Below are 14405 nucleotides of genomic sequence, written 5' to 3' on the forward strand. Positions count from 1 at the left end.
GATGGTCTCTGGTCAAGCCTTGCAGCATGGTATAATGACATTTTTGGAGTCAAAAATACAATTTTGAAGATTCACGAGAGAAGCCCATCACAAGCGCAGTGCAAAACATTTCTTTAAAACGTCGATACATTTCAGGTGTGTTTCCCCCAGCAACACGCTTCCATCCACTGTCCTTTTTCAAAAAGTGACGCTCCTGTTTCTGATTTTCTTCCTGCTTTCCTCTGTTTCATGCTCCTTTTCTTCTTCAGTTACCTGTGGCTTTGCCTGCTCTTTGCCTGCAGGGTAGTCCATTCTCCCGCAGTGTCTTTTCTCTGGAAAACCTCGTATAACCACAATTCCAAATATAGCCTCTGTTTTATCAACACACTGATTTCTCTCCTGAATTTCCACCTGCCTGCTGAACCTGCCTGGAGCGACACACTGTCTCTACCTTGAATACAAATATATATATATTACTTTTTTAAAAAATTCATGGTTTTGGCTACAAGGATCACTTTTGCAACGCTTGAGTCAGGCGCATAAGTGTGCCCATCCCCTGGCTAGTGTGCATTTACCTGTTAGGCAGATTTTCGCCCATCCTTCCCCCCCACCCCGCCCCTGCTGTTTGATTTCTGTTGAGTTACACTTCCCTGTGCACACATGTGCCCATCGGATAGTTCCAGTTTAACAGTGAGTACACGTGGTGTTTGTTTTTAAGTGAAGTATCTAAAGAGTGAATACAAATATTGAAAATTAAACTCATCATGAGTCACCCACCCTGTCCCAATCATCCGGACATTGACTGCATGGCAGGCTCTTTCATTCTGGTGTACAAAAATAAGATGGTTTGGTCCCCACCCTGGAAAAACGCACAGGCTGGAGGGACAGGAGGACCTGTGAGTAGCGGCTAGAATGTGTCCAGTGTGCTGCAGAGCCATGCACTGGGCTCCCTAGTCCTTAGGGGCAGGGTGACCCCCCTCCCGGCTCCTTGGGTGCAGTTGTCTGTGGCTTGCTCTTTTCTTGCCACCTTGCATACACAGGCAAACCAAGATTTATCATTAGTAATTGTAGGTTCCTAATCTCTCTTCAATCTCTTGGCCACCACTGCCAGCAACAATCTCTTGTTTGTACCACCTTAATTATAGCTTCATGTTGGCCTTTGAAATGGGTTTTTCTGATGCCAGCCCTTTGCTTACGTCCATTTTATACACACACCCAGAGCTGGCATGCAAACGCCAGCTCCAGGCTGCCACCCCAGACCAAAGTAAAGCAATGGCTCCCGAGGTCTAGAGGACCCAGACAACCAAATCCAAATTTCCTCTTGATATTGAAGGATGGGGCCTCCCCACTGGGCTCCCACTGAGCCTCTACATGCGTGCACCCACATACACGCCCTCTCCCAGGTACCCCTGGGCTCAGGCAAGGGAAAGGAATTCCCTTTTCCGTGGGAAAGGAATCCTGACAGGTGGGTCACCTGCTTCTGCCCTGAAGGACCTCAGGTGAGTGAGGAGAGTGGCGGTGTCAATTTTAGTACCACAAACTATTGCCATGTGACCTGCAGCAACTGTTCATAACTTCCCTGAGCCTCGGTTTTCTCATCTGCAAAATGGGAGTGGAGGTTGGAACTAAATACTCCATAGGTTTCCATGCCTTCCTGTCTTTAGCTTTGGAAGTCTAGCATTCTGATGCCCCCGTGACAGAGACACCCCGGGGCTGAGTGGTTCTGATTGTTAGGTCAGAGAGCGTGTCTGCCCCGGGGACAGAGGCTGCCCTCACACAATGTGGGGGGATTGATGAGGAAGGAGGGGACAGTCCTCTTCCTTTGGTGACCAACCTGTCTGTCACCCGGACACAATGTGGAGTCTGTTCACGCTTGGCTGCCCTGGAGGAAATGAGGTGCCCCCCGACCAAGGACCACGTCTCTCAGTTTTCCTACGAGGCTGGTGAGCTCTTTAATTGCAGCCTGTCACAAACGCTGATCGATCTGTCGGGGAGGAGCAACATCATTGGGTCGCTCCGACCCTGGTGGCGGCAGGGAGGAGATGCCCTTCCAGACTGGCCTTCTGGCCTCTCGAGGGCCTCCCCTCCGCGCCAGCAAGGCGAACTCAAAGGCCCTTCCGAGAAGCAGGCGGTGCTGCTGCTGGGACTGACACTCGGGCAGGGCACAGCGAGCGGTCTCTGAACTTTGATCTGGGGCGGGGGTGGGGGGGCAGCTCTCTAAAAGCCCTGCGCCTGACCGAGTTCCTGGATCCCCTTGACAAGAGTTCCACAGAAAGGGCTGTGACCTCAGCCTGGCCCCGCGGAACCGCTCTGCCGCGTTATGGCCTTTAATGAGAAACAAGTGGAAGTGTGTCATCTAATTTAATTCCAGAAGGAATGTCACCTTTCGGGCCACATTACCTGTCTCATCAGAGCACTGCCTTCCGGCAAGGGCCATTTCCCGTGGGACCTCGCACCACCTCGGTGACCAAAGGGCCCCCAGAGATGCTGAACCCAAACCCCACCCCCGCCTCCTGCTCTGCGTCACCTTCGTCCCACAAACCAGCGCTGAGTGGAACTGACGGTGGGTAGGCACCTGCGCAATGTTTGCTCGTGTTGTGACACAGGACCTGCAATTATCCCCATTGTACAGTCGAGGAAACTGAGGTTTGGAGAGATTGAACAATTTGTTTCTCATCCTAAAGTAAGGAAGCTGTGGAACTAGAAAGTGGTAGAGCTGGATTTGAAATTAAACCACGATGAAAAGGAATGTTGTTTCGACAGTCAGACAGCACAGGACGCAACCCTCAAGCTCAGGGGCCTGACCTTTGGTGGGATCAAGGATAGAAGCTTTAGAATCAGACAAGTGCAAGCTATTTAATTCTTCTAACTCTGTTACCTTGAAAACATTAGTATACATCTCTGAGTCCCAGTTTTTTACCTACAAAATGGAGATAATGACACAACTCATAGGACATAGGATAATAATGAAGATTTAGCATGATTATGTGGAGGCTCTTTAGAATCAGAGGAACTGGCAAAGTTGGGAAGGAACAGCCAGGACTAAGTGGCAGCAGGATAAAGTGCTGTCCCTGAAGCCCAGGACGGGAGTGTTTCAGGAAGGGGAGGTGGCTGAGTAAGCCAAGGGCTGTTCAAGGTGCTCCAGGAGGCAGCGTCAAAGGACACGCGGATTAGTAAAGTAGAGGTGACAGTGATCTCAGCAAGAATAGGTTTTGCAGCTTGCTCTCCTCCCTCCCTTCCTTTCTTGAATGGAGAACAGAGGCAGGAAAACCTCTCCGAGTGGACTGAGGAGTGACCGGGAGAGGAGGAGGCAGTGGATCATCTGTGCAAAGACAAAGGCAGGACAGCAACCAAGGAGGCAATGAAGCCTGGGGTGGGAGAGGATTGCTCCTTAAAGACAGGGACTCGTGTTTAGATGCTGGTGGAAAGACCAGTCTCCTGGCGAGGTGGGAAGAGGTTTGAATCAGAGCACAGAGGAAAGGGGGCTGGCCTTTCATAAAGGAAGAGACATTTCCTCAAAATACAGCATAAGGGCAGACACCACAAACACCTCTCCCCAGTGTGCTCAGTGATGAGGGAGTGGAAATATCCTTTAGAGGCGTCTGTGGTTCCATTTCAAAGGGAACTGCTTGGGAATCGCAAATCAAACATGCAATGCCCTCGTGAACACGGACTCTCTCCGCCTGCGTAGTGGAGTATCTCCCAGCAGACAGGCAATGCACGGGAGAGGCAGCCCGGGTTGTGGAAAAACAGGGCGATGGGAGATACAGGTTTGGGTCTTACCTCTGCCATTTACTCACCACGTAATTCACTTTGGACCAATATTCCCAATCTGTCTGAGCCCCAGTTTCCCACTGCAACTCGAGAGCAATAGTAACCCCTACTCATGGGGTTGCTGTGGGGGTTGGATGCAAGGCACCTCTCAGACAGTGGCACTCAGTGAACATCAGGTTCCACCTTAGAAAATTTAGTCTCTCACAGCATCAGTATTTGACCCTCAGCATGAAACATTGAGACGAGCACACAAAGATACTGCAACACACCTGGGCCCCCACGCGCAATCAGTGATAATGAAACTTCCCTGCCCGCCATGCACAATCAGTGATAATGCAATACACCTGGGTGCCCCCAGACACACAACCAATGATAACACGACACACCTGGGCCCGCCATGCACAATCAATGATAATGCAAAACACCTGGGTGCCCCCATGCACAATGCCACTGAGAACTCTTGTTTGTTTCCCAATTGAGGAAATCTAGGAAGGAGCGGAGAGTTGAAGAGTTAGGATTCGAGTCTGGGTCTCCTAATACCCAGGCCAGAGTCTTCCAGGAGAGAAGTAAATCCTGTGAGCAAAGCTAAAAGTGTGGAAATGTGGCCAAGCCCTACCGTTGAGCGGTTCCTAGGACGACTACATTTCAGGTAGCCCTAACCCCACGAGCCCCGAGGGCTAGTGCCGCTGTCAGTCAGCAGAGTCTGAAGAGCAGCTCCCCGGAGAGAAAGGAGCATATTAACAACACGATCTGCATATTCTTAACAAGGCAGCCTCGGAGAAATTAAGCATAGAGGAGTAGTATGCTCCTCAGGACCAATTTATAACCTACTCAAGGCGAAAAGCTCTTAAAGATAATGAGGATGAAAGTTCACATTTATTGGAATTTTTTATGTGCTGGCCAAGTGTGCTATTTGCTTTGCATGGATGTTGCCCTTTAATCCTTATGGGGCCTGAAGAGTTAGGTGCCAGGATTATCCACATTCCCGGAGCTGAGGAAGCGAGACCAGGAGCCTCTGACCATTCCTCAAAGCGCTGAGCTTGCTCCCAGCCCACAGCCTGTGCGCCTGCTGTCCTCGCTTTCTGGAACACTCCTCCCCAGCCCACCACCCAGCCGCCCTTCCCTGGGCTCCAGGTATGTGCTCAGACGTTGCTTTCTCCAACCGAAAGAGCATCACAATTTGCTCCCCAACCCCTAACTTCACCTGGCTCCTTTTAATGCCATATATCACAGCTTGAAATTACACCACACACACACACATTTGTTTACTGCCTGTCACTCCAACTAGACCGGGGGCAAGGCATTGATCCAATTAACCACTGTCTCCCCTGCCTGGAGCAGAGCCCGGCCGTGGCAGGTGCTGGATAAACATTTGCGGGACGTGCCCCTCTCAGCACACAGTAGGATGCAGGCTCAGGCCAGCACCCTGCCCCAGCGTCCGCACCCCTACCCGGCTGCATCTGCCCTTCCAGCCTGGTACAAGCTTCCTTGAAAAGCTCCCTCTGCTTCCAAGTGACCTACAGTTCGGTAAACAAGACAAGGATGTTGCGGCGCTATGCAAATCAGCGTCCTGCTGCAGGTCCTTGGGCTGATTAGCACGACGCCAGAGAACTGAGGTTCATCAGTGCCGTCCTGGAGATGAAATTCTGTCTGCTATCGCTTTGAATATTTCTCCCTCCATTTCCCTGTTTCTTTCTTTCAGGAACTCCTATTAAGCAGATATTGAAACTTTTGTATCTGACTTCCATGTAACTTCTTTTTAATGTAGTTTCTATCTCTCTGTCCCTTGGTGTCACATTCTGGGGACTTTATTTGGTTTACACATCAGCTTACTAATGTGGGCTCTGGCTGCTTTCTGCTGTTTATCTCGAGCATTGAGCTTTCTAATTGGTTTTCTATGGGCGCGATACCTGCTGGTGCCCCTGGAGAGCACTGGCATGTCTATTCCGGAGCCCCCTGACTGTTCCCCTGGATGGAGGGGCTTGTGCAGGGCCTGTGCGCTTTGTGCTCTCACCCCTTCTCAGCATTGGGTTGTTCCTGGACTTAAAAAGAAATCCCGAGTGCCGAACATGGAAGAAAACAAACAAAACCTCCCAGTAATTTGAAAAGTAAGTAATATCAATGTAAGTGTCTATAATACAGGGTGTCCCCAAAGTTGCCATACATAGGGAAAATGGGAAATTGTAGCTAAATGTAGCTTTATTTACAATATATTGATTACAAAATTTTTCCTTTGTACGGAGACCTTTGGGAAGACACCCTGTATGGTCCCATTTAAGGGTCTCTGAGGTATCTGCGTTGCTAAATGCCAAATCCTGGGCGCCACTCTCCTCGAGGGAGGGAACACTTGCTCAGTGACATACTTACCCTAACCCAAGTAGAAAGCCCTGTCTACCTGCTGGCGGACGTGTCATTCAAGCGCAGAGGTGAAGTCTCACGCGCTCCGTAAAGCCACTGCACATGTGAACATCCCTCAGAGTCTGAGGAGGGAGCCAGGCTGCGAGTTAGGACACGCCGCCACGGAACCCCCTAGACAGCGCACAGAGCGTCACCTTACGGCAGCTTTTCCGTTTTCCTCTTGCATGATAAGCGCTGAGGGCTGGGGCCATATTACACTCATCTCAGCATCACTGTGGTCCCTTGCGCTAGAAACACCGTCCCTCATATGCTCTAGATGGGAGTTAATGTTATTTTCTGAAATTAAAATGATGCGTGAATTATACTGCAAAGATCAAAGTCAACGTTGTAATATTTACCAGATCTTAATCGAGTCAATCAATTATCTACATTCAGTAGGTTGATTGTAAACCAAGAGGAATAGTTTATTTGAATTTTTGTTTTAAGATATTTGTTGTGTTCCCTCTTCATAAAAAAACGTACGTGCCATTTGATAAGGTAAGAAATCAATTTATTAATACGCAGCACGGCCAGTACCGACCCCTCTGAGCTCTCAGTCACCAAGCCCAGTACTAGCAACCTCTGACTGCACAAGGAAATAGAAGGAAGGCTCTGGAAGGGCCAAAAATCACAGAAGTCTCTGAAAGTAAAACAAGAGGAAGATGGGATATATTAACAGAAGAAGCAAATATAGGGTTAGTATTTAGACAATAGCAACAAAAAAACAGAGGGTACATATTTAAAGCTATAATACTGGATAATAAGTTTTATTGCAAACCGAGTATATGCTGTTCATGTATGAACTTATTTCAACAACAACCCTTACAACAACCCTATTAAGTGTGTAGTTACTATCTCCATTTTACAAATGAAGTCCAGAGAGGTAAAGTAACTTGCCCAGAGTCACACAGCTAGTAAGTGAAGCTGGGATACAAATCCAGCTGGCTGGTTCTAGAGCTCATACTCTTGAGTACTGTGTACTCCACTGGGCTTGATTCTTCCATGCTGGTATGCTGTACTGTACTACACTATACCACACTACACTGTACCAGACTAATGTTGGGCTCAGAGAACAGTAGCCCAACAGATATTGGTCAAAGAATGTAAAATGAAGGTCTCAGAAGCAAAAGTTTTTCTCTGACCTTCTCCTGTCCCCTTGTCTCTTGGTTCCATGCTCCCCCGAGGCTGGCCGTAGAAATTAGAATCCCTCTTCCCCAAGGCAGGTCACAGAAACCAGAACCCGTATCCCCCAAAGCCAGTCATAAAACCTGAAAATATTCTGTGTAATAACTGGCCATAAAGAAATCATCTGACCTACATCATGTGACTGTGGACCCAAGACCCCCTTCCAGAGAGGCCCTGCCCCACGCCCAAGGAAGGACGCTGCTCGGACAGGCCTGGCTGGGTTCCCCACGCAGTCTGTCAGCGTCACTCACACCCTTTTGGTCCGGTCACACCTCCACACGGCTGTCCGTACTCTGTTAAACCTAAGCGTAAAAGTGGACAATTGCGCCTGTATGTTTGGGTCTTCATTCTGAAGGCTCCCGTGTATACACGTTAAATAAATTCGTATGCCTGTTCTCCTATTCATCAATCTATTTAATTCCTCTTGTCAGTGATTTTTCAGAGAACCTTCAGTGGGCCCCGGGCCTTGGCCCCCACACCACACTGCCATTCAGAGGAAGGTCAGAGTGTCGCTGTCTGAGAATTAGTCTCATTTCTTTCTTTCCAGTCCTTATTTCTATTTAATTTTTTTTCTTCACTGACTCACACCTCAAATTCAATGTGAAATAGAATTGGTGATAATGGACATCTCTGTCCCAAATTGTTCCAGTCTATGATGTAAATGCGTCTGCTACTTCACCATGAAGGAAGATGTTTACTATAGATTTTTAGTTAAAAGTTCTTTATCCAGTTAAGAGAGTTTCCTTCCTATTAATTTACTGAGAGATTTTGTTTTGTTTTGTTCTGCCCATTGATATGTGTTGAATTTAGCCAAACAACTTCCTGTATCTATGGAAAGGATCCCATTTTTTCTTTCAATCTTTAATGTATGAAATAAGATTATCTATTCCTTGAGGGTTTTTTAAACTCACCTTAAAGTTGTCTAGGCCTCGTTGTTATTTTAACTTCTAAAAAAACATTTTATTGAAATGTAATAGAAATACATGAAATTTCCTCAGTAATGTCCACGATCTCTCTGAATGTTCACAGAGTGAATACGCCCTTGTTCTCAGCGCACTGCAGAGAGAACCACACCAGCACCTCCGAAACCCTCCCACCTTTCCACTCCCCGTCTCCTCCTCCCCCAGGGGCAGCCCCGTATTCTCACTTCAGACAGCACGAATGCCTTTACCTGTTTTCATACCTCATATAAAGTGAGTGGGACAAGATACACCCTTCTCGTGCCTGACCTGTTTGCTCGAGGCTCTGTCGGTGCAGAGCATGCCTTCTCCTCGCCGAGCTTTGTGCGAGCACCAGTGTCTCCTTCCACTCTGCTGTTGGGGGACCGTGGACGTGGTTCCCAGGCCGGGGCGCTACCATGAAACAAGGCCCATATTTGACCCTCCGGGCCCTTTTGCCTTGCGCTGGCGTCACGCAGCCAAACTCAGAGACCGCAGAAATGAAGCTTTGAAGACAAACGAAGCGCGAGAAAATGAGCCGCTCACCCAACAGGACACCCCTGGAGACTTCACTGGTGAAGTCAGCTTCTGTCATGTTCGCGCCGTCACGCGTCGAGCGCTTGTTTAGCACAGCAGCCAGCATCCCTCAGCTGACATCGCCACGTGGGATTGCGTTTTGTTAGTTTTAAATCAACACACTTACTGGGACTGAGTTGGTTTTTGTGTTTTGCTGATTTAATTGTTTGTAGTCAGAGGATTTTGTCTATTCAGTATCAGTTCTTTAGTTTTCTTTGAAACTTCTTTTCGGCGTGATAGGTAGAGACTTTTATAAATGTTTTATGTGAGCTTTAACGGTGTATATTTTCCTTATTTCTTTGCTCCCGTATCTATGCTCAAGCCTGTTACGTATGCCACTCAACTTTTCTCTGACCTTACTAACTTATGGCTGCTTGATTACTCTAGAGAGGCTTTGTTAAAATATTTTCCACTTTAATTGTAAAATTGATGATTTTTCTTCCTAAAAGCCAAGTCAAGTCATAGAAGCAGAAAGTAGACTGGTGGTTGCCAGGGTCTTGGAGGGGTGGAGGAAATTGGAAGATACTGGTCAAAGGGAATAAACATTTAGTTACAAGATGAGCCAGTTCTGAGGATCTAAGATGCAGCAGGCGGGGATGGACGTGTTCACTAATTTGATTGTGGTAATTGTTGTACAATGTGTACAGATGTTGATTCACCGCATTGTACAACTTGAATATATTTGATCTTTATGTAACAATTTAATATTTTAAAATTTAACAATTGCTACTAAAAGTAACCATTAGGTTAAATTTTTGATTCATAAATTTTGAGGCTATATTGTTAGATTCATTTATTTTGTGATGGTTTTATCTTCTTACCATTATGAATGCTTCCTTTATAGATCTATTCATGTTTTTGTCTCAAAATCTTTTTCATCTGATACTCTCATTGCCAGGTTAGTATGTCTTTTTCCATTTCATTATTTTAAAACTCTGTCATTTTGCCTTAGGTTGTATTTTTTTAAAACAGCCTATGTCTGAATTGTGTTTCTTTTTCATTTGGTCTGAGGATCTGTACCTTAGAAATTCAGTCTGTTTGTACTTACTGTGTTGCTGACATAACTGGGCTTATTTTCACCATCTTGTTTAGTTTTGCAATTGTCATATTTTATCTGTGCTTTCTTTTTCTTCCTCCCTATCTTCCACTACTCTGTTGGATTAATGAAACGAATACACAACACACACACATACTAGAAAAACACCTGGCACATAATGTGATCTAAGCATTATTACCAAGTTTGTTTTTTTCCATTTTCTTTACTGGTATGGTATTTATTCATTCAATTCTATTTTTTAGTGGTTACTCAATTTTTAATAGGTATTTTTAACATAATGAAGTCAAAAGTTAATCAGTACATCTCTCCCCCTGCCAGACAAGACAGGGGCAATTTAACCACAATTTTCCTTTACTGTTGACATGTCATCACTGCTTAGCATTTAATTTCCTCTTTTAAAAATAAATTCCACAAAGTTAGCACTTTCTATGTCATTTTCTATAAACTTAGATTGTTTAGGTTTATCAAAATACTAACCAATTTCTAGAATACAACGTTTCATGCATGCCATTCTTTCCTGTGAAATTCATTTTCTTTTTGCTGAAGAACGCTTTTTAGTATTTTTGTAAGTGCTGGGCATTGAGTAGCAAAGGCTCTCAGTCCTGTGAAGCTGAAAATAACTTCTTATTACCCTCATTTACCTTTTAAGAAATTACAGGTAATTTCTGGGTATAATAAACTTGAATAATAGGGGTTTTTTTTCTTTTCACATTTTGAATATATTATCCCATTCTCCCTCAACCTGTAAAGTTCCTGCTGAGAAATCTGTTAGTTTAATGGGGACTCCCTTGTATGTGATATCATGCTTTACTCTTGGTTCTTTGAAATTCTTCCTTTGTCTTTTGAAAATTTGAGTCTAATGTGTCTCAGAGAAGACCTTCTTGGGTTAAATCCATCTGGGATTCTTTGAGTCTCCTGGACCAAGATGTCCATCTCTTCTTTCCCAAGACTTTTGAAGTGTTTTCTGCTATTATTTCATTAAATATGTTTTTCTCACCTTTTCCCTTTTCTTCTTCTGGAACTCCCACGATACTAATATTTGTCGGCTTAGTGTTGTCCCATAAATCCTGAAGGCTTTTTTAATTCTGTTTCCTTCTTTTTTTCTGCCTGTGTTATTTCAGAAGATCTGTGTTCAAGTTCAGAAATTATTTCTTCTGCTTGGTCTAATCTGTTGTTGAAGCTCTCATTTTCAAATCATGAATTGTTTTCCTGATTTCATTGAAGTTTTTTTCTGTATTCTCTTGTATCTCACTGAGTTTCCTTAAGATTATAATTTTGAATTCCTTTTCCAGCAGTTATATATTTTCTCATGATCAGGATCTGTTACTGGGAATTATTGTTTTCATTCGGTGGTGACATGCTTCCTTACTTTCTCATGGTTTACGTGTCCCTACATGGCTTTCTACACATCTCTTGGAAACGTCCTCTCTTCCCACTTTATGGAGCAGATTTCATAAGGAAACGGTTATCTGCATGCATGGGTGGCGAGGTGTCGGGTCGGTGGGGTGTGCTGGACTTGGTTCTAGGTGGGAGCAGTAGCGCAGTCTCCATGGAGTTGTTTCAGCCGTACTGCACACTAGAGGTGTTTGTGAGTTTCTCAGTGACTTAGGTTGAGAGAGTTTGTGGCAATGGTGGTGCCATTTTGCCAAGGGTGAGCTTGCCGGGCTATTTCTCACGTCATGGGGTGTGTGTGTACATGGTGGGTCAGCCAGCTTGGGGTCTGGCTTGCTGAGGCTGGAGCCGTGGGGCTGTTACTCTGGCTGGGAGCATGGGCACACTGATGCTCAGCTGGCATGGGGCACGCCTGCCAGGGATGGCCCCTGGGGCTATTTCTCAGGCCCAGGATGTGGTCACACAGCTTCTGGGCTGGCCTGGGTGCATGTGTTCTGGGAGTGGCCTGTGGAACTGTTTCTCCAGCTCAGGACACAGGCACAGAGCTGCTTGGCTGGCCTGAGAATGTGTCTGCCAAAAGTGGGCACAAGGCTGTTTCTCAGGTCTGGGATGCAGGTGCCAGGCTGCTTGGCTGGCTCAGCAATGTGCCTGTCAGGGCAGCCACCAGGGCTGTTTTTCAGGCCTTTGTTAGGGGGTGTAGAGCTATTGGGACGGCCAGGGTGTGTCTGCAGGGGATGGGGGTGCTGCAGGACTGTTTCTTAGGTTCCGACTGCAGGCACATGGCCCAGGGGCACATCAGCTCCTCTAAGGCTCAGGGGCCTCTCTTGCTTGGGGGAGGGAGCACAGTGGTTTGGCTAGCTCAAGGATAGGTGCACCCTGGGTGGTATTGGCAGTGTTCCTCCAGCTGGAAGTGCAGTGGCAAGGGGTTGTTTCCCTGCCGTACAGGACCAGAGTCACAGCCAATCCTGGGCCCTGGCTCTGTGCCCCTGGTGTCCTGGCATTCAGCCACCCGTGTGGGCTCCATAAAGTGAAGACAGAGCTCTGGTGCCGGAGAAGTGCGGTGGCTACTGGCCCCAGAGGGCGTGCCCTTTAGAGGTGGCTCTGGCCTGAGGATGGCATGGCGTGGCGCTGCCGCAGCTTGGCGCACAGGGGGCAGTGGGGTGCGGAGTGCACGCTTTGTGGTCCTGATCTGGGGCGGTGCAGCTATGTGAGTTCCCAGCAGCTCTTAAACTGGGCTCAAGGCTTGCGAGGACTGTGGGATTCTCCTGTAGTAAGGACTGTAGGTGTTTATGGTGGCACTGGGGGCTGGTGGGGATCTTCTGCTCACCTTGTCCTCACAACAGGAAGTCCCTTCTGTCCCGGGTCAGTCTGGTCCATGTCGAGGAGACGGGGCTGCAGAGGCCAAATGCCTCCATCTCCATGCCGCCCTCCTGGACTTCCAATCACTGCAGGAGGGTCTCGCCCCCTGCTACACTCCGGTGCCCAGGGGCTCTTCCTGCAACACTCCAGGCAAATCTTAGCTGTTTGTTCTTTGCCGTGGTCCTTTCTTGTTGGTGAGACAAGCACCAGGCAGCTATAGTCAGGTCCTCGCTGATGTTGGAATAATCTGTTACTCAATCCAGCTTTGCCCACTGGCGGCTCTTTCAGCTGGCTCCTGTGTCTCTTTGGCATACTCCCACCATTGTAGGCATTTTGTGAGCATTTCCTTGTTTTCTGGCACGGAAAGATGCTCTAAGCCTATCTTGCCTATTTCCTGTTCCAGTCCTGTCTCCAGAAAAGGAGAATCAGCCATTTCTCCCAGGAGCCCTGTTTTCTTTCACTGGAGAATGGTTTACAAACCAAGGTGAGGGGGAGCTTGTTCCTGTTGTGGCATTATTTCTTTCGTGCCTGCTCAGCTTACAGAACAAGGAGATATATGTGCATATTTCCCTATGTGTATACACATATCTATACATTTTGCTATATGCAACTATCTGCATGAGTTTACACTGATGTGTCTAACCCTAACGCATTCCCACCTGGGTGATTCTAGCCTCCTTCTCCTACTTATCTGTAAACTCCCGCCTTAAAAGTCCAAAGTCCAGAAAAAGACTAACACAGGTAGAAACATAAATAAGTAGAGAGATAGATGGTTGCTGTTTATATCCTTTTCTTTATGTCTTTTAATATTTGAAATATACTCCTCTTAATTTATTCTTTCAAGTTATTCTATTATTTTCATATTTTCTTCCTCATTGGATAAGCAATCTTTTTTCTTAATTATTTTAGATCTGCCGCACCTGAAATATTAAAATCCATTGTAGCTTTTGCTCTACTTGTGGACTTGGTTTTCTGTTCATGCTCTGCTTTTTCATGTGTCAATATCACATTGTTCTATTAATGGTTCTGTGATATGTTCTCATATTTGTGTAGATTAAGGCTGCCGCATACTGTGTGATATGTGTCATTCCAAAACACATAAACATGGTAACAACTGATGCTGGTGATACTGAAGCGGCATTGATAATACATTGCTGGGGTTACCATGTATTAGAATTTTAGAGGTCGGTGTAGAAATACATAGCCAAAGCCAGAAAAATATTCTTGTCCTTTAGTTCAGTAATAACACTCCTGTTAGATATCAAGAAAAAACATTCAAATAAACGAACACGTATATATGTGAAAATATCCTCTGCTGCTTCACTTATCGTAGAGAAAAGTTGGTTAGAGCCTATATGACCAATGATAAAGAAATCAGTAATTAATTTGGGAAATGATCTAAATGGAATCATATTTATCGGTTAAAATAATAATCATGTGAACTATGTAGCATCCCAGAAAAAATATTATGAATGCAGTTAATTGTTAACAGCAAAATAAAACACTATAATAACATATATGTAGGAAGTATATATACATATGGGTATTCAGCAATGATTAATTTTTGTTCCTTTTTAAGAGATTGCATTAATAAGAGACTTTTCAAAGTTTTAAACTGTGCATATAAAATATTTTAATGACTCTAAGTGCCTTTTATTTGGAAGTTTTCTAAAGGTTATTTTATCACATATTTACCCATTATATTTTATTGTGTTATTATTCTTAAGCCATGGGTTAGTTTAAAGGAT

This window comes from Eulemur rufifrons, chromosome 3, assembly GCF_041146395.1.
Source record: "Eulemur rufifrons isolate Redbay chromosome 3, OSU_ERuf_1, whole genome shotgun sequence".
In the NCBI taxonomy this organism is placed as follows: domain Eukaryota; kingdom Metazoa; phylum Chordata; class Mammalia; order Primates; family Lemuridae; genus Eulemur; species Eulemur rufifrons.